The following is a 24050-nucleotide window of genomic DNA, read 5'->3' as shown; positions in this document are numbered from 1 at the left end:
ACAGAAGAATATTATTGAAAATTGGTCAATTTTTGGTAGTTTTTGTAATATATGTAAACAAGAGGCCCTTGGGCCACATCACTCACCTTGGCCCTGTCGTCGTTCAAGGTCAACACCAAAGTATAATAAGGTTTTGCCATAAGGAATCTACATTCAAAATGCATTGTATGAAAGTCCTACCTTAAATAGTTCAGGAAATATTAAATAGGTTAGTTTTTTTTAAAAAGTAGTTCAAACTCCAAGGTCAAAAGATCAAACACCATTGTGTCATAATGTTTTACCATAAAGAATTTTTATACAAAATATGAATGCCCTACCTAAAATAGTTCCTGATATATACTTAATAGGTTATGTTTACTGAAATGTAGGTCAAACTCAGAGTTCAAGGTCAACGGACATGATATGAAATGAAAGGTCTTGCCATAAGAAATTTATATACAAGATTTGATTGATTGAATATTGTTTAACGTCCCTCTCGAGAATATCTCACCCACACGGAGACGTCACCATTGCCGGTGAAGGGCTGCAAAATTTAGGCCTACGCTCGGTGCTTATGGCCTTTGAGCAGGGAGAGATCTTTATTGTGCCACACCTGCTGTTACAAAGGACCTCAGTTTTTGAGGTCTCATCCGAAGGACCGCCCCATTGAGTCGCCTCTTCGATAAGCAAGGGTTATTGGGGACCTATTCTAACCCGGGTCCCCAGGGGACTACAAGATTTGAAAAATCTAACTTAAATCAATCGGGACATATTGAATAGATAAGATTTTTTTATCAAAGGGGCATTAGCTGTGAAAGCGACGGCAACCTTTTTCTTCTCAAAATCTCTCAATGGCATAGGAAAATATATTAATGACTAATAAAAACATTTATTCTGTACAAAAACAAAAGAAACCTAATAAAACTGTTAGAAAACCACTTTTAGTGTAACGAAATATATAAGAACCATTGCCTTGCAAGACAATTATTATTTAATCACCAAAATTACACATTCGTGTGCCTGCTTTGAGGTTTTAAAATAATTAAATACTTACGTCATTACTGAAATATATAATATAGAGCAATTTTCATTGAATTCAATTTTTTGTGACAAAATGACAGCTAATTCCCCTTTAAAAGTATGTCAAACATTAGGTCAAGGTCACAAGTCACACATCATTAGATCAATGTGACTCACATGAAAGGTCTTCTCGTAAAGAATGTATACACAAAATATAAAACCTAGCACTACTTTAAAGCTGTATGATCATGTATTGTTTTTGTACATAATTACTTTAAAGCAGATTAATTAGTTTAAGTTATTAACTTTCCCTTAATTACATGCGTGAAAACATTTGCATGTAAAAGAAAACAGTGAGAAGATTATTCAAAAAGTAAATAATAGCGGTACACATAAATTATACATCTATTAGGCGTCTATAAATAGCCCCACGCGGGTCAGGGGAATCCCAACATGAGGTACATACATGTATAAGTCAAACGCAACTGTCTAACTTTAAGACTGAAAGAGCGTAAAACAACAAATTATTAAGAGGTATGTGATATTTTTATTTCTCTTAAAGTTATGACGCGATACTGTTGTAACAAAATACACAGCTTTACACAGATAAGATCATCGATGAACTGGACACGTGACTGTTGTTTGTAAACACCGATTTAAAATCAAATAATTCTGGTTAAATCAGGTGAAATAATGTATGACATGCCGTACAGCCTTATAAATACGCATGTGCGATGAGTTCACAGCGTTTTTACAAGGTGGGAAAAAATTGTTAAAATTCGGACCATTCATATTTTTAAAGATATTTCTTATATATACATGCATTAGCATATATAACTTTGATCCCCTATTGTGGCGCCATCCTATCCGGGGGGGGGGGGGGGGGGGGGGGGGGGGGGGGGGGGGGGTGATTTTAACAAACTTGAATCTGCATTATGTCAGGAAGCTTTCATGAAAATTTCAACTTTTCTAACCCAGTGGTTCTTGAGAAGATTTCCCCAATATATTCGTATGTAAAACTTTGATCCCCTATTCAGTATTGTGGCCCACCTTAACCCTGGGGGCCATGATTTTAATAAACTTGAATCTACACTATGTTAGAAAGCTTTCATGTAATTTTCAAATTATCTTGCCTATTGGTTCTTGAGAAGAAGAATTTTATATGACCCAACCATATTTTTGCATTTTCGTGATTATCTCCCCTTTGAAGGTAGCATTACCCTTCATTTGAACACACTTGAATTCCTTTCACCTGGGGATGCTTTGTGCAAAGTTTGATTGAAATTCGCCAGCTGGTTCTGGAGATTTTTAAAATCTGTCAGTGTATTTTCGCCAACATCTCCCTTGGACAAAGGAGTTGACCTTCATTTGAACAAACTTGAATCTTCTTTTACCCAAGGATGTTTTTTGCCATGTTTGGTTGAAGGTGACCCAATGGTTCTGGAGGAAAAGTCGAAATGTGAAAAATATACAAACAGACGGACAACGGGTGATCAGAAAAGCTGAAATCCCAAGTGAGCTAAAAAGAACATGTACGGCACAGTGGAAATGGAAGTGGACATGGAAATGTTCGCTTTCTAGGGAATGAAATATGTGGAGATCTTTCATAATTTGGGTTTTATTTTTACACAAGTACAAAGGAATGAAAGGTCAGTAAGATTATCTGTTTACATATAGCTGTCAATTATATTAGGAAATGAGCACGTACAAAAATACAAAGTACAGCAGGACAAGTCTTTCTTTACTCTTCTTCATCGTAATGAACAAATTATATGCAATTTATCTATTATTCAGTCTGATTAAAACCACTCCCTCCTCCTTACACTCGTCAGGATTTGCTCCCCGATGCATGTATCGACCAATCGTATACGATCTGCTGTCAACTTCAACTTCTTGTTAAAGAATTTAAGAGAGCTTTCAGTTCCGTCACTGTTTTTGACAGTTTGTATGAAACGAAACCCACAAATTATACAAAAATTGTCAATTAAGTAAATTTTCTGAGGTGTCAGCCCGGGAACACCGGGTGCCGCCATTTCTGAATCAACTTTTTTATCTCCTATTGAAGAGTTCCGAAAGACTTTCCCAAGAAGGAAAAGCTCTTCTCCGATTGGTCAGATGCAGAGGTCGTGTAAAGATGACCTCCTTGTGATGCCTGTCAGACCCTGACGAGTGTAAGGAGGAGGGGGTAGTTTTAATCAGACTGTCTATTATTGAGCGCATTTAATCGATAAATTAGAGTTCATTTAAGCAAGGTTTATGCAAAATGTTTTGCGTATAATATGATAATTATTCTTGAAAGGTTTGTGTTATAACGTGATACTTATTAATTCACAGAGAATTTGCCTCAAATCCAAATCCGTTCATATTAATAGCTCAAAAGTGATGTTCATTTCTTATATTTATATTCATTTACTAAAACACCGTTTGTTTACATTGCTTCTATTTTCTTGCATAAAACGAACTCATAGCCTCTGTCAGTCTGATTAAAATCAGACCCCAACGATATGATAATGAATATGATGGGGTTTGATTTTAATCAGACTGATATCGATGGGTCCCAACGATATGATAATGAGTAATGAATATCTGATTTTAATCAGACTGAGCCTCTGTCACAGTAGTTATTGTGACGTACGTCAACACATAGACATGACGTCACATTTCGTCTCACCCGGCCGGCCTTTTATCAACTTGCAAGGTGCACTATATTTTGGAGGTAGGGGACCGCAAGATTGGGATGATAATCCACGTAAGTTTATAATCTTTAAAATCCAAAGGTGTGACTTGCGAGATCTTTGTAACAGATGTTCTTTTTTTTTTTCGGCTGAGATTCTGTTTTGCTGAATATTCACATTTCGTCTCACCCTGCCTTTTATCAGCATTGCAAGGTGCACTATATTTTGGAGGTAGGAGACCGCAAGATTGGGATGATAATCCACGTAAGTTTATAATCTTAATGCAAAGGTGTGACTTGCGAGATCTTTGTAACAGATGTTCTATTTTTCCCCCCCAAATCATTACGCTCGTGCTTTAAGCTAGTTCTAATCTCGGTCTGGATTAGGCTTGGCTGAATATTTGGACCGACGCCTTCACCGAAGGCGTCAGTCAAAATATTCAGTCGAGCCGAATCTCAACCGAGATTAAGCTAGCTAGTTCATAATCCGTTCATAGTCAATGTGAACAGATTGTGTCGCGCGCTGAAATATGGTTGGTTCATAGAGGAAAATGCGATTTGTAATATAAATATACGTGTATATTCACGAAACTTTCGCGTTATAACGCGATAGTTATGAGTTTATTCGCGAATTCTAGGAATTTTTACGCAAAAGCTGAGCGTTTATTTGCGAACATTTCTGAACGCGTATTTATTTATTATTTACTATGAAAATGGGCTTTCATAGTTTTGAAATATCTAAGTTTTTTTTTTATCATTATTTCTCATACTTCCCATATATTGCCATGTAAAATAAGGCCCAACCCAGGCTCATGATTTGAATAAACTCGAATCAATCAATATCTGATAAAAACAGCAGGACCATAATCTACGAAAGCCTATTAGTATCATATAAAAAATAAATTTACACTCCCCTATCACGTTATTACGAAAAAAATATTTCGTAATTACGAGAATAGATCTCGTAATTACGAGATAATTATCTCGTAATATCGAGGAAAATCTCGGCTGAGATTTGGCTCGGCTGAATATTTGGACAGGACGCCTTCACCGAATCTCGGAGCAGTCCTTCATCTGAAAAACATTCATCTTCGGTCGTCTATATTATAATAATATGTACATACATGTACAGTATGCTCTCATCTCGAATCGGACAATAACTAGCCTCGTCTCGGGTATTTCAGATAAGTGGAACTATTGTTTTTCTTTTTTTAATCAAATTCAAACATGACTGCATGATTAGTTAAAAAAAAAAAAAAAAAAAAAAAAAGCCCCTATGTAAACCATATTATGCCAAGAACCGGGGCGTTTTGATCCCACCGGTTACATTTCCTTATTACACAGTCAAAACAATGTCACGGAAGAATTTCCTCGTATTATTTCCTTCTCGAAAAGTATGGCGGATTTCAAAAGCTCACAAGAAACATGCAGTTTACATGATTCAAGAAATGACATATACTATTGTTCGTAGAGAAACGCTGGATGCAGGCCGTGAAAGTTGAGCATAAGTCAAAGTGAAAGTAGAATCTAAATATAGATTGCTTTGTCAGGGTTTTTTCCCAAGAAAGTCCAGAGACAACCAGAAACAAAATAAAAGTAAGAAGACTGTCAGAGTAAAAGATAGGTAGGTAAGGTCCAGAGTATATATTTTGTTTGGTCACACTTCAAGTTCAGGATATATTTCAACAATCTTGAAAGTGCTTCATTTACGTCATTGTTCTATCTGAAAACAAATTATAAGCCTATTCATAAGATGATTTTCGGTGAATGGCAGTCATTCATTTCAGTGATTATTGTTTGATTTTACAGGTAAACTTTTATTTTAAATCTCATGATTTTCAACTAATTTACATGGCCTTTATATTGGTCAAGATCATGAAGATGGTGAGATTTGACTTGGTTGTGGTGATTTTGAATGATGGCTACACTGTACCACCATATAGGCATCACATCCAAGCATATACTCGCTGATTTTGCTTGGATTTAAGTCAGTTAGGCTAGACATTACAACTAAGCGGAATTTATATCTTGTTGCATCTAGCCTCAGGCCTAGACATTTGACAAGATTACAACCAAACAGAATGCTGTGGTGCATTTAGTTCTAGCTCTCACTAAAATGTCACACATAAATTACCAATGAACATGCCTCCATAATACTTGCCTATATTTGTTGAGCAGATTTGTTTTTTGACAATATCTGAGGTTTCATGTTTAGGTCCGTAGTGCACACTTTTATGTGATATATTGCATCTAGAATGATTAATCAGCATATAATATATGAATTTATGATTTTACCAAGATTTTTTCTCATGAAGCTGGAGAAATAAACACCACGTCTTGTGAATTATTGATGGAAAACAACACACTTGATTTTCAAATTTTATTGAAAAATGTAAACCTCCCAGTATTGGCTTGGCTTTTCCAACAAAACTTCTTAAAATGAGAAGTGTAAAATCCTCTGCTTTACATATTTGCATACCACTTTTAGGCTTACAGTGTAATAATGATAGTGGTATTATTTGCATATTTTCTGTTTTTGAAGTTTTTGAACACCATCTGTTAATTTAGGACATTTAACTTTTGTTAACTAATTTCTGGTTGCATATGTTGCCCTTTGGATTACTTTAATTCTGTGTCATATAGTGAAGATTGGAGTTTTTATTGGGAATGGTATTCTTTACATTAAAATAGTACACTATGGCAGTTATATGTGTTACATTTAGCAGGATGGAGTGTTTCAAGGATGCTTTTTGTTCATTATGAAACAAAACCATATGATAATTCTGTAGGTCAAGAACATGAATTAATTCCGGAGGTTGTAGTTTTTCCTGTCGTATATAATACTGGGCAGGCACCGAATCTAGGGCATTTTAAGAATTTGTGCCGAATCCTTTTGTCTTCAATATCTTGACAATAATTATGTTCAATTCATTGGTACATGTATATATTGACTTTGCTTAGAAATACACTAACAATGAACTTAATTTGCATGCAGCTAAAATTGTGTATACAGAATTGTAGATAACATGAAGAATTAGCTGTTCCAGTACAGTTCCTCATCAAAGAATATTGCATCCATCATTGGATACCCATGGCTGATCTCGTCTTCTACTCAAGCGTAGGAGACGAAATCAGCCATGCGTATCCGACGATGTATTACATCCCGCTATTCCACAATATACTATGATCATCAGCATGAATACTGTATAGAAAATTGTAATGTGTCATACAGTGTAATTTCATAGATTATCATTTTTGGTTTGGTCCGCGGATACAAAATCCTGCTGAATTGTGCATGAAAATTGCTTGCATGCTTTAAGTCCGCTGGTACGAAATTCTGCGGATTTTATGTGACCTTGGACATAGCGAAAATATGTACCATTCATACCGAGCGAAGCTTGGACGGGCCAAAGGCCCGTCCGCGAAGCAAGGCTCTAAAGGTAACACGTATGTAAAAGAAAAAAGTCAAAATCTGCAAAAGAAAAAGAGATAATCTCTATATATGTTCACTGAAATTTTCGTGATCCATATGGGCGCCGCCATTTATTTTTTCATTACCTGCTTCAACAGTTATTCGTGTTTTATTTTGAATGCCAATAATAGAAGACTCTAATGTGCAATTCGTAATTGAAACACTCAGTTTGTTCAAAGTGAATAATATAATTATCACTGTAACAAGTTTTAGCAAATAAATACATATAAAACCGTAATACGACTAAATAGATGAACGAGTTCATGAGTTTCTTTGAATAAGAATATACGATAAAATTACAGTTACTTTAATTTTTACCATTTTGAATCTATTGATTAATTTTGTTTAGTTTTAACGGCCTTTTTCATTGCATAAGGAATGTATTATTGTTGTTTATAATTGTTTACTTTGAAAAGGAGAAAAAAGTTGAGGCTAAATGTGACGTCACAATGCACAGTTTACGTCGCCTTGCGTTTTATTTCCCACGTTCAATGAATAGGCGGATCATGTAAAACTGTTGTCCCCATATAAACTCCTTTAATATTGAGATGTTACTAGGTGTTTAGCGTAAGGAAATTTCATTCAATATATATATTTTTAAATGAATCATAATCTACCGTACTTAACAGAATTATGATTACCACTCGGGACACGGAGTTACGTACATGCTTAGCTCGGTCCAACGGTTACACCGTATAAATATTAGTCAGAATCATATTGCATTTACGTTTACAATAATTAAAAGGACTGCTTGCATTTATGTATAATATTCAAAAAATTAAACCATTTATTTAGTCAATGTCTACGCAAATTTAGTCTTTGCAGGCACCATGATTGATGCCTGAATCTTAATTATGATTTTAATTGTTTCTGTATTGAGGGAAGCAAATTTTAAATGTCACGTTATAAGGATTTATAGAATATTAAATGACCTCATCGCCGCAATGAAAGAGAAAATACAACCTCTAGGGTCTTGAATTTTTTGTTTGAAAATGTATTTGAAAGCTCAACTTCCACCTACGTTTTACATTTTCTAACTAAATTTTTTTTTTCCGTGTCCAATGGAATATAATGATAATTAACAGCAGAATTTATACTGGTGATGACAAACACTTCACTGTATGTATTGCCACTGACAGATGTAATCAGAAGCTTTGTACTCACTAGTCACCTTATCAGAAGAAATACAGGCATCTTATTTTCATCAGATATTCCTAGAGGAGGCGTGCTTCCTGTTTGATAATTTATGTTTAGGAAATCCTTGCACTGTTTTTTTAGAATTAGCAAAGGTCACTGGAAAGACCCCAACCTAGCAGAATGCAATTAGGTTAAGGGTTTCCATAGCGAGATATACGACTATAATTTTGGCAGAAATCACACCTCAAATTCACAAGTATAATACTATTTGTTATAGTTTACACTGAAACAGTACCACCCATATGTTGACTGTGACTGAACTACCATACTTTTTCCACATGGTAATTTCCAGTGATGTCAGCTTATGATCACGCAACACTTTATTTTTTGGAAATTATCATGAGGCCCTATACTTATAAGCAAAAGTTCAAGTATATACAGGTTACCAGCTGACCTTTTATTAATGATATACTCAAAAAGATAATAATTTGAATTTTAAAAAGTGTTGGGAGCAAGTACATATACTCAAACTATATGCTATAATTCAACAAAATATTGACATTGATCAGCGAATTACCAGGGTAGCCCACATCCCTTTAGATACATAAGTCGGAAGTTGCTCCGGGCACAAAATTTTCAAACATATGAATATGTCCAGAATATATATCCAAAAGTAGTATTACTGTCTTATATAGCCCCTAAACTTTCGCTCTGTCTACTTACAGTGATCTAGTCCATTTTAAAACACACCACGTGTGCAGCTTGGGGTCTGTCACAGTTTTAAGGTCTTAATAGGATATTTGAGTATTACCTTTGCTCATGTTATATATCAAAAATTTGAGACTGATACAAATACCAAAGAGAGATAAATATATAATCAGGAAATTTTACACGTATACAACTTATCACTAGACAGCCATTGTAAGTAAAGACTTCTCCCCGCAGTACGACTAAGATAGACCCTGTATGTCGTAATATACTTTTTCATTGTGACGTCATATGGTGTGAAGTGCACTGAGGTACAATTCTGTACAACACTGTGATTTTTTAGAGGGAAACATTAATTTAATTGCGAGTGTTTCTGTATGTCTGCAGAATGTTAGACAGTGATCATAAGTCAAAAGCAGTTTGTATACTGCAAGTCTGTGAAGTGGACCTCCTAGTTCAAACCTTAGACATAAGTCTTCATCAGAAATGAATGAATAATCACGCTAACTATGTCCCATGGGAATCCAGGTTAGAATAGGTCCTCAGAGCCTCTTGCTTGTTGTAAGAGGCGACTAAATGGGGCGGTTCTTTGGATGAGAAAGCAAAATCCGAGGTCACAGCAGGTGTGGCACGATAAAGATCCCTCTCTGCTCAATGGCTGTAAGTGCCGAGCATTATAGGCCTAAATTTTGCAGCCCTTCACCGGCAATGGTGATGTCTCCATATGAGTGAAAAATCCATGAGCGGGACGTTTAATAATATACAATCAATCAATAACTTAACTAAGCTAGACTGGCTGTGGATCATATAGTCTTGACTTCATATTATGTACCATTATATGTCCGCGTAATAGTCTGAATTTAATTTAACAGATATATATATTCATGGGTTTTGCATATGGATATATATACATGTACTAAACAAATCATGATGAACATCTTTTGAAGAACACCTCTGGGAGCTTGTTTCAGTGGTCAGATGGATTAGGTTCTGGGGGAAAGGTTCTTGGTTTGAATCTCAGCATGGACCTTGGTGTTGCAGTTTTGGACAAGGTGGTCTGTATCGTCTCAGTAAAACTTGGTCCACCCGCTGTAAACAGTCTCAGTAAAACTTGGCCCACCCGCTATAAACAGTCTCAGTAAAACTTGGCCCACCCGCTGTAAACAGTCTCAGTAAAACTTGGTCCACCCGCTGTAAACAGTCTCAGTAAAACTTGGCCCACCCGCTGTAAACAGTCTCAGTAAAACTTGGCCCACCCACTGTAAACAGTCTCAGTAAAACTTGGTCCACCCGCTGTAAACAGTCTCAGTAAAACTTGGCCCACCCAATTATTTGGAATAATGAAAAGCCAAAAGTAAAAAGTACAGTAAGCAGTCAAAAAATTAGTAAAGGGGGTTTGAAAGTACCTAAATTTGATATACAGGTCAAATCATTAAGATTAGGCTGGGTAAAAAGAATTTTCACTCGTATAAAATTAAAATTAAGAAGCATAATTCAATTTTACTTGCAAGATATTGAATTAAATGACTTTATTATCTCTAGAGGATGCATGAATCATTCAGACATTGATACTTTTTTGCCAAAGTTTTACAATGATATTTTTAGTACATTGAGAGAATTCAGACATATTGTAAATGTTGAACCAGTCGTTTTTAAAGAAAGTTTATGGTTTAATGATAATATTAAAATTGACAATAAAGAGGTTTTTTGGAAGAAGTGGTATGAAAGGGGTATTTTATATATTGGAGATATTGTAGATAGAGATAAAGACTTCCTTAGCCATGAAAAATTAAGTGAAACATATAATTTAAACATATCTTTTTTTGAATACTTATATTGTTTAAGAAATGCAATACCCTACAGTTGGAGAAAGCATATTCGACAAAATGATAATTCTTTTATAAATAGAAATACACTTATACTGAGTTTCAATGATGATAGGAGTCCCATATCAAACATGACTTGTAAAGATTTTTACTGGATTTTGATAGAAAGTATAGCAGAATTGCCAACATGTATACCAAAATGGGAAAATATTTTTGATTCAAAATTAACACAGCAAGAGTTAGAGAGTATTTACAAGTTACCTTTCACAATATCAATGGAACATCATTACAATCTTTTCAATATAAATTAATCCACAGATTTTTATCACACAACAAATTACTGTATGCAATGAAAATTAAAACATCACCTTCTTGTATATTATGTGGAAATTTAGATACAATAGAGCACAGGTTTTACTTTTGTGAATATGTTGGTACTTATTGGAAGCATTTCCAAACTTGGTGGAATAGATTAAACATTACTTATGTAAATGATATCTCTTATCAAGACATGATATTTGGATTTTATGAAGAAAAGTGTGAAAGTCTGAATTATATGTATACTGCTTTCTAAATATTATATACAGTTTGTCTTTAATTCAGATACAGGGCACAGTGGTCCTTCTTTATATATATTTTTGGAATTTTTGAGAAGAAAACTGTGTTAAAAAATCAATTTATTGTGGCAGAAGAAATCTTGATTATTATAACCAAGTATGGAAAACAATAGAAGACTAAATAATTTCAATGCAAGATGTGTCTTCCTTAAATGAATTAGTTATGCATATTTCATATACTAGTCTCTCTTTATCTTCAAAGTAATTGTACAATATTGCTATTAATTTTCACACAGTGTTTAACATGTTTGTTGAAATATTGAAGTTGCATGTAACATCCTGTTTATATGATAATTAATGTATGTCCAAAAAGAGCCAATAAAAAAAAAAAAAACCCCAAAAAACTTGGCCCACCCGCTGTAAACAGTCTCAGTAAAACTTGGTCCACCCGCTGTAAATAGTTTTATCATTGGAGATTATCTTGTGATGGATTAGCTGGGCCCAGGTCATCTGGTGGGGTGGGGGTGGGGGGTCTATATGATTCTGATTTCTTTAGCAACTCCTGACACTGGACTTCAGAACTGGCTCAGATGCCATAAAACTGAGACAAACTCACTTCTGATACCAATCTTGCTGTAATTGTGAGACTGAGATATCTGACTAAGCGAGACTGAGATATCTTACTATAAGTGAGACTGAGATATCTTACTATAAGTGAGACTGAGATATATGACTAAATGAGACTGAGATTTATGACTAAGTGAGACTGAGATATCTGACTAAATGAGACTGAGATATCTTGCTATAAGTGAGACTGAGATATCTGACTAAATGAGACTGAGATATCTTACTATAAGTGAGACTGAGATATCTGACTGTAAGTGAGACTGAGATATCTGACTATGACTGAGACTTGAGGTTATATGACCCTGTAGCCTAGTCCTAGTATATCTCATTACTAAATGAATTATCTTCACATGAATCACATTGCATGTAGCAATTCAATTTGGCAAATCAGTCTTAAATTGTTATGGGGGTGGGGGTGGGGGTGGGAGCTGAAGTGGGTTTTTTCAATAATTCAGAAGGAAATCAACCTTTTTGTAGCAACAACCACGCTCGCTAGGTGGCGCGTCATGTTCCATTTTTATTTATACAGGAAAAGTGGGACGAGGTTCCACCCTATTTTTTACGGGCTAGTATGGATAAACCTAGAGCTTACGAATGATGCGAAGTTGATCGTTCGGATCTAAAATAGCTATATTTAGCGTATCTCACGTGATTAGGCATATTCCAGAAAATCCCTTTGAGATTGAAGCGATTAAGCAGAGCGAGTATATGTAAACATTTACTTAACGGTGAAATACGCAACAAAGAGTGACATATTAATACATTTTATGCATGAATAAATTATACTGAGGTCAAACATGGACGATAATTGCCCGTGTTCATATAGTATTTGATTGATTTAGATATCCAAGGAAAGATAACTCCCATTATTAACGTACTCACAACGTACCGGTGGTATACAATAATACAATGTTTATACAATTCTGAATGATGAGTGAATCTTTATTTTCATCAGAATCTTTTCCATCATACTCGCAGACCAGGTCCCCATTCCCCTACCAGTGTCAATCTGTGACTGATAGCAGTGCGGTATCTAATTTGATATAGTCTAGAGGAAATTCGAAATATGGTAGTGACATTTCTTCCTCACTGAATTAGCTGGATTTTTAACGTTTAAAGAAAAGTGGGGTATGGACTGGGGGTTTAAAAATGCTATTTGCCAAATTTTCAACAATATTAATTACAAGGCAAGGCAAAAGGGGTTATAAGCTACAGATGATGCAATTTTCACTTGCAAGTTGCACTGCCACAAGTTACACTTAATAAGTGACTTACTTACAGATAAATAAAGTAACTTACAAATATCTTATTTATTTATTTAGCTATCATTTCATTTCATTTTTTTTTAATATCATGGTTTGTACTTGTAGAGTCATCGCAATAAAGGGACATTAATTATTAGTGTTACAAAAAAATCTGATCATGCAGTTTTTAAATTTCTGAATTTTGTAAAAATAAATAAATAATACATTCTGATACCACTGAGCCCCCCGACTGGCCAGATAGTTCTGCTTCTGTCAGTTGTGATGCAACTAGCTCAGCCCCCAGACTGGCCAGAGAGTCCACTGTTTCGGTAAATTGTGATAATCATAATGATGCAACTCAGCCCCCCCCCCCCCCCCCCCCCCCCCCCCCCCCCCGAGAGACGGCTCTACCAGAAGTTCTCGGAAAAGACTTGCTGTTGTTTAATAAATCAGTTTTCCTATTAATTGTACTTTTGCTCCTGTTCATCAGTTCATTAGGCTATAGCCCAATCTGATTAAATTTAAGATCGTTGATCCGCTCTGTATTCCTCTTCCTTTCCTGCATCTGTGAAGTCCAGAGGTGAGATATGTTCTTTCCAAAACAACTAAGAATGTTCATGGAACAATTTAGTATTAATTGTTTTCCTTTTCTGTTGTATGCCTTATTTCAAGAAATAACTTCCAGGTCACTTTTTAATGTGAAATGGAACATTTTCAATTTTTGACAACCTGACGGTAGGGGTGTTTAAGGCCCTATACCTCATTTTCTGTAAGGAAGTGGAGTAAAAGGAATCCAGAATTGGATTCAGCATACTCAAAATTGGTAATTACATCTGCTTTTTATTGTTTTGGGTAATGGTGTTTCAAGAAATAAAGTTGGGTCACTTTTTGATGCGAAATGAAACATTTTCCGTTTTTGACAACCTGACGGTAGGGGTGTTTGAGACACTATATCTCATTTTCTATAAGAAATTGGAGTAAAAGGAATCCAGATTTGAAATCAGCATACTCAAAATTGGTAATTACACCTGATTTTTATTGATTTGGGTAATTTTTAAAAAATGGGTGGTGGTTGCTACTTTTTGTGTGTGGAATTTAGTTTCTAGGATTATGGTTTATCCTAATGTACATGTTTAAGATGACAGCATACATAACCTGCAGTCTTTAATTATGTGAGTTCTGGTGGTATGAATTTAATGTCTCATATTCATTGTTTATTGGGGATATTCAAATTTTCCATTTGATATTTTTCTCAACAACAGCTGGAAATTTTCAGAATAGCATTATTAAGTTGGTGAATTTTCAATTTATACAAAAAATTTTCAGATTATAAATAGAACATTTTTTAAATGCTAGGCACCATTGTGGATTGATTATTACTTCTGTTTTTAGATGTCTAATTTTTTTATTAAGTGTTCACTCTGTGTGATATATGTAATTTGTGTGTACAGTATTTAATTATAGCATTATGTAAATATAGAAAGAAAAATGCAGATTTTCTTTTTCTAGAGCACTTTGGCATATGATATGATAAATGTGTGTAATTTACGTAATCAGATCCATGCCTTTGGATAATATCTTAATTATAAATTGGTACAGTAATTGCATTCAGCCTAGTCTATAAATAGATTTCATGGGACTTTTTTAGAGATATAAATAGATATGAATATTCTACTGGAAATTTTCTGTGTATGCATGATGAAAGTGTATTAAAGAATATTTGTCAGTGTTCAAGAAGATGTGTGGAGTTATGGAGGAACCAGTTGAATGAAGTTGAGTAGGTTGACAGAGAAGTAGAGGGTCGGTTGATTGTGTCGTACTGTTTATCAATATAATTGTGTTAAATTTAAAGCACCACATATCTGAAATGCCCATATAATGATCAGCAGTATAATTTTACCTGGAGTAGAAGTGTCTGATTTTGATGTACACCACCGATGATTGAACCCGGCTGACCACCAACATTGCTTAAATTTTCTAGCTTTTAAGATGAACTTTGTGGGATTGTAGTTGCATTACCAGTACTGAATCCTGGCATCAGAATATGTCCTCTGAATTCTCCTATCTGGAAGGAGAAGGGACTGTAAGGAGGGAGAATATTATGTGGCCAAATATGGACAGCCTGTCCATCTCAATGACCACTATTGCAGCAACTGGATATTTCACATCAGATTAATTCTTTGTGTCTCTTGATATTTACCCTGTTGGTGAATTCAGAGACTTATATGTCAGTTTCTTTGGATTAATGCACAGGCAATTATATTGCTTGGGTTCGAAGTAATTCTCAAATCCATATAAACACCCCATCCCACAAAAATAATCCTCGAAATAATTGAGTGGTGCCCCCAAAAGATATAGATAGAGTTTAAATTTCCTGTTTATAACTCTACATGATTTATTTGAAAATTGATATATACTTACTTGTAGCTAGCTAGTATATATAGTGTAATAATATAATTTGAGAATTGCTCCAATATGTCTTTTAATGTACATGTATAGCATAATGACTTGACCAATTAGTATAGTAGAGAATTATAATTGGTATGTTAGGTACATATGTACCAGTAACGTTATATTGAATTGGTTATATACTATTATTTATTATCCTTTCGCAATTCATTGTGAGAGCTAGCTAGGGGACATAGTAATGGCACCGTTATTGTATTTGTGTAACGCTGAGTTGGTAGACACTCTACTTAGGTCACATTTTTTGTTCAATTGATTTGAAACTTCACTTGTAGCTTTGTTATAAAGAGAGAAAGAACACTATTGATTTTGGGGTCCAAAGGTCAAGGTCACGAGAGGAATTGATAGAAAAAGCTTCTAGACACACTAGAGCGCAAGCACTGATTGTTTCTGTAAACAAGTTATGATACCTGTATATTTTTAGTTACACAGTTAGTTAGTGACCCAGGGTTCGAAATTAACTCATGTCCGTAAGTCCGAGACTAGTAAAAAACGTGTCGGACTAGTGAACTCTCTATAGCACTAGTCCATATGGACTAGTGAAAATCCGGAAATCAATCTTGAATTGGTAAAGATTTATAGCAATATTTGTCTGAGTCTCTTAGATGTTTGAACTTATGGTTGATTACCTGCATGGTCAAGTGTTTGCATGACTATGACAGTCTGATCTTTCAAACACATGGAGTGCGTTCGAGACCGCCGTTCTTCAAACGTGCACAAATTGTCAAATTCCTGCCGATTCCGAACACCAAGTACACATCACGAGAACGTGTTCTGGGTGCAAAAATTGCAAGTAGTGTGGTCTGAGAACATGCACGTTTATGCGCACATGTTCTCGTCATTCGCAACTCTAACACAGTAGTTCATAACATTATACTATAGCTCATAACTTGGTCAATCGAGTGAATTTTATTGACTTTATTGATAAAATTTCGAACTCCTGTGACTCTTAAGATCTGAGTACCAAAACAACAGGAACGTCGATCTCGAACGCACTTACGGACGTTTATAAAAGGATTAACTTGGAGGTTAATATTGTATGCTTCTGAAGATTTTGTATGCGAAATAAAATATGGTGGTCTCTTTTTCTTCTGTAGGTGTCAGAAATTGAATTGTTTGCAACTGTGATGTGTTTGGTTTGATTAAAATGAAGATCATTTTATGATATACTGGACGGACTAGTGAAATGCTTTGCGGACTAGTGAACATCAATAGTGACTAGTCCATACGGACTAGTGCTTGTAAAAGTTAATTTCGAACCCTGGTGACCTGATACGGAAAAATACAAGGTGTGAAAAAAAAAAACCTATCAGGTGAGGCTCTTCGCCTCGCCCGATACGGGTTTTCTTTTCACATCATGTATTTTTCCGTATTAGGTCACTAACTAACTGTGTAACGAATTTATCACATCGAAGACCTCTAACTGTATATGTGGGGGTCTATATCATACAACTTATCGCTTCGCCAATTTTGTCACGGCTGCAAGTCTAACCCAACAATACAGTCAAACCTGTATTAAGAGACCGTCCAACGGAGAATGGAAAAAAGTTCACATATGACAGGTGGTCTCTTAATACAGGTTGCATATTTTCCACAGTTAATGGATAAAATTTCGCAAATAATTTGTACAATGGAGAAAATGACTACATGTATTTGGAATTTATCATTAAGAATATCTGAAGTACGGTTTTAATAGTTGTAAAACAAAATTAATAATACACTGCAGTTAAAAATGTAGAATACAATGTGTTGTATCATAATTTATTATTCACCAAAATTACATTTGATCTGTTTAAGAATATGTAACGTGTTCTCTTCCGTTTACGGGATCCCTCAGTTACTAAACTGAGACCGAGACTCTAAAATGATGTTTACTTATATATAAACAGTTACTGATAATTGCCTGCCAAAATATACAAATTCGGCGAAACGAGTTCCTCTCGTGAAAATAAAATGATTACCCTTAATTACTTAATTAACTAATAAAAATCACTATCAAAATAATCAACTAAGATCAACAAACTATATACAAAATGTGTTACTTAAAAAATATTACTCAACAGATGAGTAAAACCTCCCGCCTTAAAAGGTAAAATGAGTGCTCAACAAATGAGTACTCAGCTACTCAGCACTTTTATTTTATTTTCAATAAACACTATATATATGTCCACTAAGGACTAGTCGAGCTATTCCCGCGAGAGTAAGGATACTTTATCCATGTTCTCTTATGGGAAACTGTCGGCTTACCTAAAATCTTCTCGCAGCGACCTTACACTTCGAAAGCCAAACTAACACTGAGAGTCCTGACGCTAGTGGGGTGACGTTTATATACCCTTATAGCGGAAGTCAAGGTCACATGCCAACTAATGGCGCCAAATTCAAATTTGATAACACTATTTACATTACACTACCCCCTCCCAAGAGGAATGCGTCCCGCATTTCTACATCCTAATCATTTCTATGAATCCACTTAACTAAACTCTTAATACTAATTCTAACTAAAAAATATCTTGGCATTTATCTCAAAATAGCTCAAGTAAGACAAAAAAAATTATCATATATCAATATACATGTACAATATAATATGCAATACTACTTTAAGGAAATCTCTATATAACAATGAATAAACCACATGGAGAAAAAAAAAGTGTTCAAAATTAAAAATAACCAGTTTACTCAGGAACAAATATGAGTATTATCTATACATTAAACTGAGTAAACTATAGAAAAATTACTGTTCCTTTTAAAGTTTGATAACAACTTCTTCCTCTACTACATGACTAACTCTAATGGTACCATCATCAGATCTAGTGGTGACAGTCTTTTTAACTCTGCTATACTGAGTTGGCTCTGTCTGCACCTCAACATTTTTTAGTATCTTATCTTTATTGTTCACAGACCGCTCGTGAGAAGGTCCAGGGATAGATGGTACAACCGCATCCACTTCACATCCATGTCCTGAGTTTCTTCTCACGTCGGAAGCATGCGTTGTCTTTATACTTCCAGTTGAGAACTTGGATTTCTTTGCAGGAATGAATATTTCAGGCATTGTTCTTTTTCTTACGACTCTACCAAGAATCAACAAATTCTGCACCTCCGCTTCTCTCTCAATCACTTGATCTCTACGAGCTGAAGACTCGTCAAGGATCCTCATCGAAGTTTAAAACACTATTGTCAGGTACAACGTTGCTTATGTTCTGTTCTTCTGTATCAGTGTCATTAGGACTTGAGTCACTGGAGAGCTGTAAGTCTTCACGAAGACTAGATATAGCTGCTGGAACCTTCTCATTTTGATCAGTTTTCTCATTTGGATGCTTAAGACTTCTTGTGTCTGTTTAAATTAGCTTTTCTCAGTGAAACATAAGGGCACATATCGCACTTGAACTGTTTTTCTTGTTGTTTCTTTCCACACTCTAGAACATGATTAAGTAGAGCTTCAGGATTTGATGTGGAAAATGTACACATCGGACAATTCTCAGGCTGTTTCCTCGGGGTTGTCTTGGTGTTAACCATGACGTGATTCGTTTGTTGTCTCTGGCAACTCTCCTAATATGTCAGTAGCTATTCTTTCCATTGGTCTGCCTGTTTTAACTAACTGCATCAGAGCACGTTTGGTTCTGTTTGGTCCTTTTCTCTTGCTGCATTGCTCACATCCAGAGATATATAACCTTGTGTCTCATTGTACGCCGGCCAGTAGTAAGACTGGCGTATTCTACTTATGGTTTTTCTCACACCCAGATGTGCTGAGGTACGATTATCATGACAAAATTTGAGAACTGTTCATCTCAAACTCATCGGAATAATAGCTTGGAGTTTCGTACTTTTCAGCTCAAAGACTTCCTAAATAGAATATTGTCTTTGCAGGCTAACCTGTCATATTGTGTGAGTAATGATTTCACAAATAGATTCTCATTAGCTATTTCTTTGTGTTTAGGTCTCGCACCTTTTGTCAACCATTGTTTAACCATAACAATGTCAGAATCTTTATCTTGCAGTGTTCGCAGCTCAGAACCTGACAAATTCTCTTCTTTGTCTACCACTCCTGTAGTTGTCATCACAACTACCTTATCTTCTTCAATTTCTCGGTATCCACACTAGTGACATGGTCTGCGACTCATCGCATCTGCATTCTGGTGAAGCTTTCCAAGTCTGTGCTCAATGTCCATGTCATATGTTGATAAGACATCGATCCATCGAACCAACTGACCTTCTGGATTTTTAAACCGCATCAGCCATTTCAGTGAGCTATGGTCGGTCCTAATTGTAAACTTTCTTCCAAGCAGATAATGTCTAAAATACTTCACGAAATAAACAACTGCGAGTTCTTTCCGAGTGACACAGTGTTTTCTTTCTGGTTTTGACAATGTTCTACTTGCGTAAGCAATAACGTGCTCACCACTTTCATTCTTCGGAGATAACACTGCTCCAATAGCATCGTTACTCGCGTCAGTATCAAGTATAAAGGGTTTAGAGATATCTGGATATACTAAGATAGGTGCATTCATCAAAGACTGCTTCATTTTCTCAAACGCTACCTGGCAATCTTCATTCCAAACAAAACCATGTTGTTTCTCAGTCAAGTGAGTAAGTGGCTTTGCCTTTTCTGCATACTTCTCAATAAATCTCTGATAGTAACCACAAAGTCCGAGGAATGATCTAACTTCTGTAGCTGTGGTAGGCACATGCCAATCCTTAATTGCTTTGACTTTCATTGGATCTGTGGATACGCCTTTGCTTGAGATGACATGTCTAAGGTATTCTACTTCTCTTGCAAACAATGAACACTTCTTGGCTTTGAGTTTCAAACCTGCTCCTTCCAATTTCTCAAATATTTTGCTCAAGTTTTCTAGCATGTTCTCGAATGACTTACCAATGACAATAATGTCATCCAGGTAAATCAAACATATCTGCCATTGTAGACCTGCCAGCACTGTCTCCATTAGTCTCTCAAACATTGCTGGGGCGTCACTGAGACCAAATGGCATAACTTGAAATTCATAAAGTCCTTTCTTTGTTGAAAACGCTGTTTTTGGTTTTTCTTTTTGGTCCAACTCCACTTGCCAGTACCCGGAACTCAAATCTAGGGTACTGAACCAAAGAGAATCAGCTAAGTAGTCTAGTGACTCATCAATGCGTGGTAGTGGATATGCATCCTTTACTGTCACAGCATTGAGTTGGCGATAGTCGACACAAAATCTCATTGTGCCATCTTTCTTCTTTGCTAACACTATTCCCGAGGACCAAGGACTCGAACTCGGCTGAATCACATTTCTTTCTAGCATGTCGTCAATCTGTCTGTCAACCTCTTCTTGCCAATGGACAGGTACTCGTCTCATTGGCTGCTTTATAGGAGGTGCATTACCGGTATCGATCCTATGTTTTACGACATTGGTTCGTCCGAGATCTCTTTCTGAAGATGCAAAAACGCTCGCATGTTAAAGTGGAAATCCTTTAACCTGGACTGCTTGTTCACTGCTCAAGTTTTTGACTGTCCTTTCATACAAATCTTCTAAGAATGAAGGTAATTTTCCATGTTGTCTCACAGTCGTCTGAGTACTCATAACTTTGTCAATTGGAGTCATCGTTCCAACTATGGTTCCAAGATAGATGTGCTTTACATCATCGGATAAATTGAGTACTCGTATGGGCACGTCTTTAGTTCCAAGCGTAAGTGTTCGTCCAAGCAACATTTGATATTCGCCTTTAAACTTTTCGGATGGCTCAATTATACGAGTCTTTTCGGTTAAACATTCATCGCTGACCAGCTGTGACTGTCTCAGTTCGTGGGGGTAAGTTTAGGTGTTCAGTGACTGCTATGCGATAACATCCAATTTTTCCTTCGAAGAATAGTGAGTAGGATTTTTCATGAATTCTCAGTTTATTGTTATGTACGTCAATGACACAAGAATGGATTTTCATGAAGTCTAAACCTAAGACACCATCCACTTGTAGATCAGCTACTATCAATTGCTGTGTGTAGGTTTTATCATTGTCGAAGGTAATCGAGACAGCTGTTTTCCCTTCTACGTTTAGTTTAGAGCCGCTTGCACACAACACGTCATTTGTGTGTTCTGCTAAGTCAGGGGACGATTTAGACTCTTCGTAAATACAAGACGCAAAGATGCTTATTGTTGCTCCTGTATCTACCAGTAGGTTTACTGGACGATCGTTTACTACTGTCCAAATGAACATCCCAGCTTCGTTCTTGTGACGACTAATTCCCACCTTATTTTGGACTGACTTTTCTTCCTCGGTGCTCAAAGATGAGAAATTGCTGTTACCTTTCTCTGCATCTTTAGGTCTTCTGTCTCCTGAATAATGGTCAGTTCCTCTGTTTCTTCCTTTGTCTTGACTGGGTTTTGGTTTCTTACAATAAAGACTTATGTGACCATGTTTTCCACACCTATAACAGGTCCGTTGAGACATAGGACTTTTGGGTTTCTGGATGGTCGAACTCTTCTCCTAATCCTTTTTCTGCTCATGAGCAACAACTCTACTTTTCTTCAGCTGAGAAAGCTCACGTAGCATAGTATCCAACGTCTTTTCTATCGAGGCCATTCTCGACTCAAAATCTTAACCTTTAGATTCATTTCCGGACAATGGGCGAGCAAAGTTCTTTGTCTCTTGATTTCGCCGGTCATATTTAATATAAGCTTCAAGTTCAACGGCAAGACTAATTGCTTCATTCAATGTCTTTGGACGACTTTGTTTATAATACGCATTATCATGTCCGAGTCAACCAGGGCATCAATAAATTGCTCTTTTGCTAATGTTTCTTGTAAGTCATTACCAGCTGAAGGATATGCTAAGTTCGTGAGTCTTCTGATCGCTTGTCCAAGTTCAGGCAATGATTCTGTGGCCTTTTCACGTTTTTCTCTCAATTGTACTCTATACAATTCCATTTGGTTTGCAGGAAGAAATCTTTCCTCCAGTGCTTTAACAAGGATTGAGTACTCGTGAGTAATATCGCCACTCAGATTACCTAGTATACCTTGTGCTTGACCTCTCAACAAAACCGCGAGGTAGAGTCCTTTCTGCTTATTTGTCCATTTATTTAATTCTGAGCAAGCCTCGAAATGAGATTTGTAATCAAGCCACGATCCGCTTCCATCGAATGTTGCTGGTTTGATAAATGTACTCATTGGTACTTTTATCTGTTGAGTTAAATTTCATATTTCTGCTTCATCACTCGTTCTCTCTGTCTCACGTGAACGGTTTCGTCTCATTGTTATGCCCTCTTCATCTCTTAAAATCTAAGCGCATATGGACTCTCATTTTCTTCAAAATTTGGCAACTTATGCTCATCAATTCTTCTACTCATTAATCTTGAGTTTCTCACTCCAACCTCTAATGGCGCCAAATTCAAATTTGATAACACTATTTACATTACAAATGATAAACTTTGCGTGCATTTCATATTACACATTTACATGAGATTTAAATCTCATATATGAATTGCAAGTAAATTTTCTAAAACTTATAATCACTTTGTTGTAAAGAGTTTTTATGTAAAGCCTACTTGTACAGTGTAACTAAAAAATGCAATACTTGTGGTAAAAAAGCAAATGATGAAGTGTTGCATGTGTCTCAATTTGTACAATACATGCTAGAAATATGTTATTCAATTTGAGAAACATTAAATAAATCACAATATCCATTGTACATGCACAGCAAATCTTTTTTAAGCTTAGAACTAATGCAGGCAACTTTCTTGAACTCGGACGTGTCAAATACTCGGGACATGTCGAAGTGAGCCGCAAATCCCGGTCATTATTTTGGAAACCGAGTATCTCATACAGTATTTTCTTTAGAGAAGTCGAGAGGCATAGACTTCATCGACTTCTCTTCGCATGCATTCATATTTTGATTCTGGAAAACGTGTAAATGCCGGAGTCGGTGACGGTTTATGCTTCGACCGACGTTTCGACTCAAATGTGCCTGGATTTACGCAATAAACAACTTGTTTTCAAACATTTAGCAGTAATGCACAAAACCGTCACAAGGAAATCAACACTTACTTGCTTTTAATCCATTTTCAACATGTCCCCTGTCCCGGGTTTAAATCACAACTCTGTTTACTTTCTCTTAGCTGGTCCCCTATTTTGACAACTCCCAAGACCAGTTAACGTAAACCCGGGACAGGGGACATGTTGAAAATGGATTAAAAGCATAGGCGCCTGGGTCAAGGATATTGTTCTATAACCTATATGTAAACAATGGAGGAAATTCGAACCACGAATAAATATTTCTCCCTGATCTATGGTGTCTCTTTATACATTTTTTCATGTTCCCGGAAGCTTAAATACACGTGTCATTATCACAGAACACTAATTTATCCAC

The 24050-nt window shown here is 35.9% G+C and overlaps 1 protein-coding gene and 1 long non-coding RNA gene across 5 annotated transcripts in view; one reads left to right on the top strand and one right to left on the bottom strand.

Annotated features, from left to right (window-relative positions):
* The window catches only part of LOC130055133 (uncharacterized), a 33327-nt gene that overhangs the window by 8445 nt on the left and 832 nt on the right, over nt 1-24050 (bottom strand). The window contains exon 2 of the long non-coding RNA XR_008803392.1: nt 15145-15309. This is a non-coding gene — a long non-coding RNA (uncharacterized LOC130055133). The remainder of the gene's footprint in view (nt 1-15144; nt 15310-24050) is intronic.
* Nucleotides 3984-24050, top strand: part of LOC125650708 (uncharacterized) — a 47905-nt gene continuing 27838 nt past the window's right edge. Inside the window, exon 1 of one of the 4 annotated variants that reach the window (XM_048879223.2) lies at nt 3984-5269. The gene's annotated coding sequence lies outside the window, so the exon portion shown is untranslated. Of the gene's footprint in view, nt 5483-24050 lie in introns of all 4 variants that reach the window. The other 3 variants (XM_048879220.2, XM_048879221.2, XM_056166675.1) reach the window with 3 other exon arrangements.

Source organism: Ostrea edulis, chromosome 5 (assembly GCF_947568905.1).
Source record: "Ostrea edulis chromosome 5, xbOstEdul1.1, whole genome shotgun sequence".
Lineage (NCBI taxonomy): Eukaryota > Metazoa > Mollusca > Bivalvia > Ostreida > Ostreidae > Ostrea > Ostrea edulis.
This window is presented reverse-complemented; position numbering and strand designations above follow the sequence as displayed.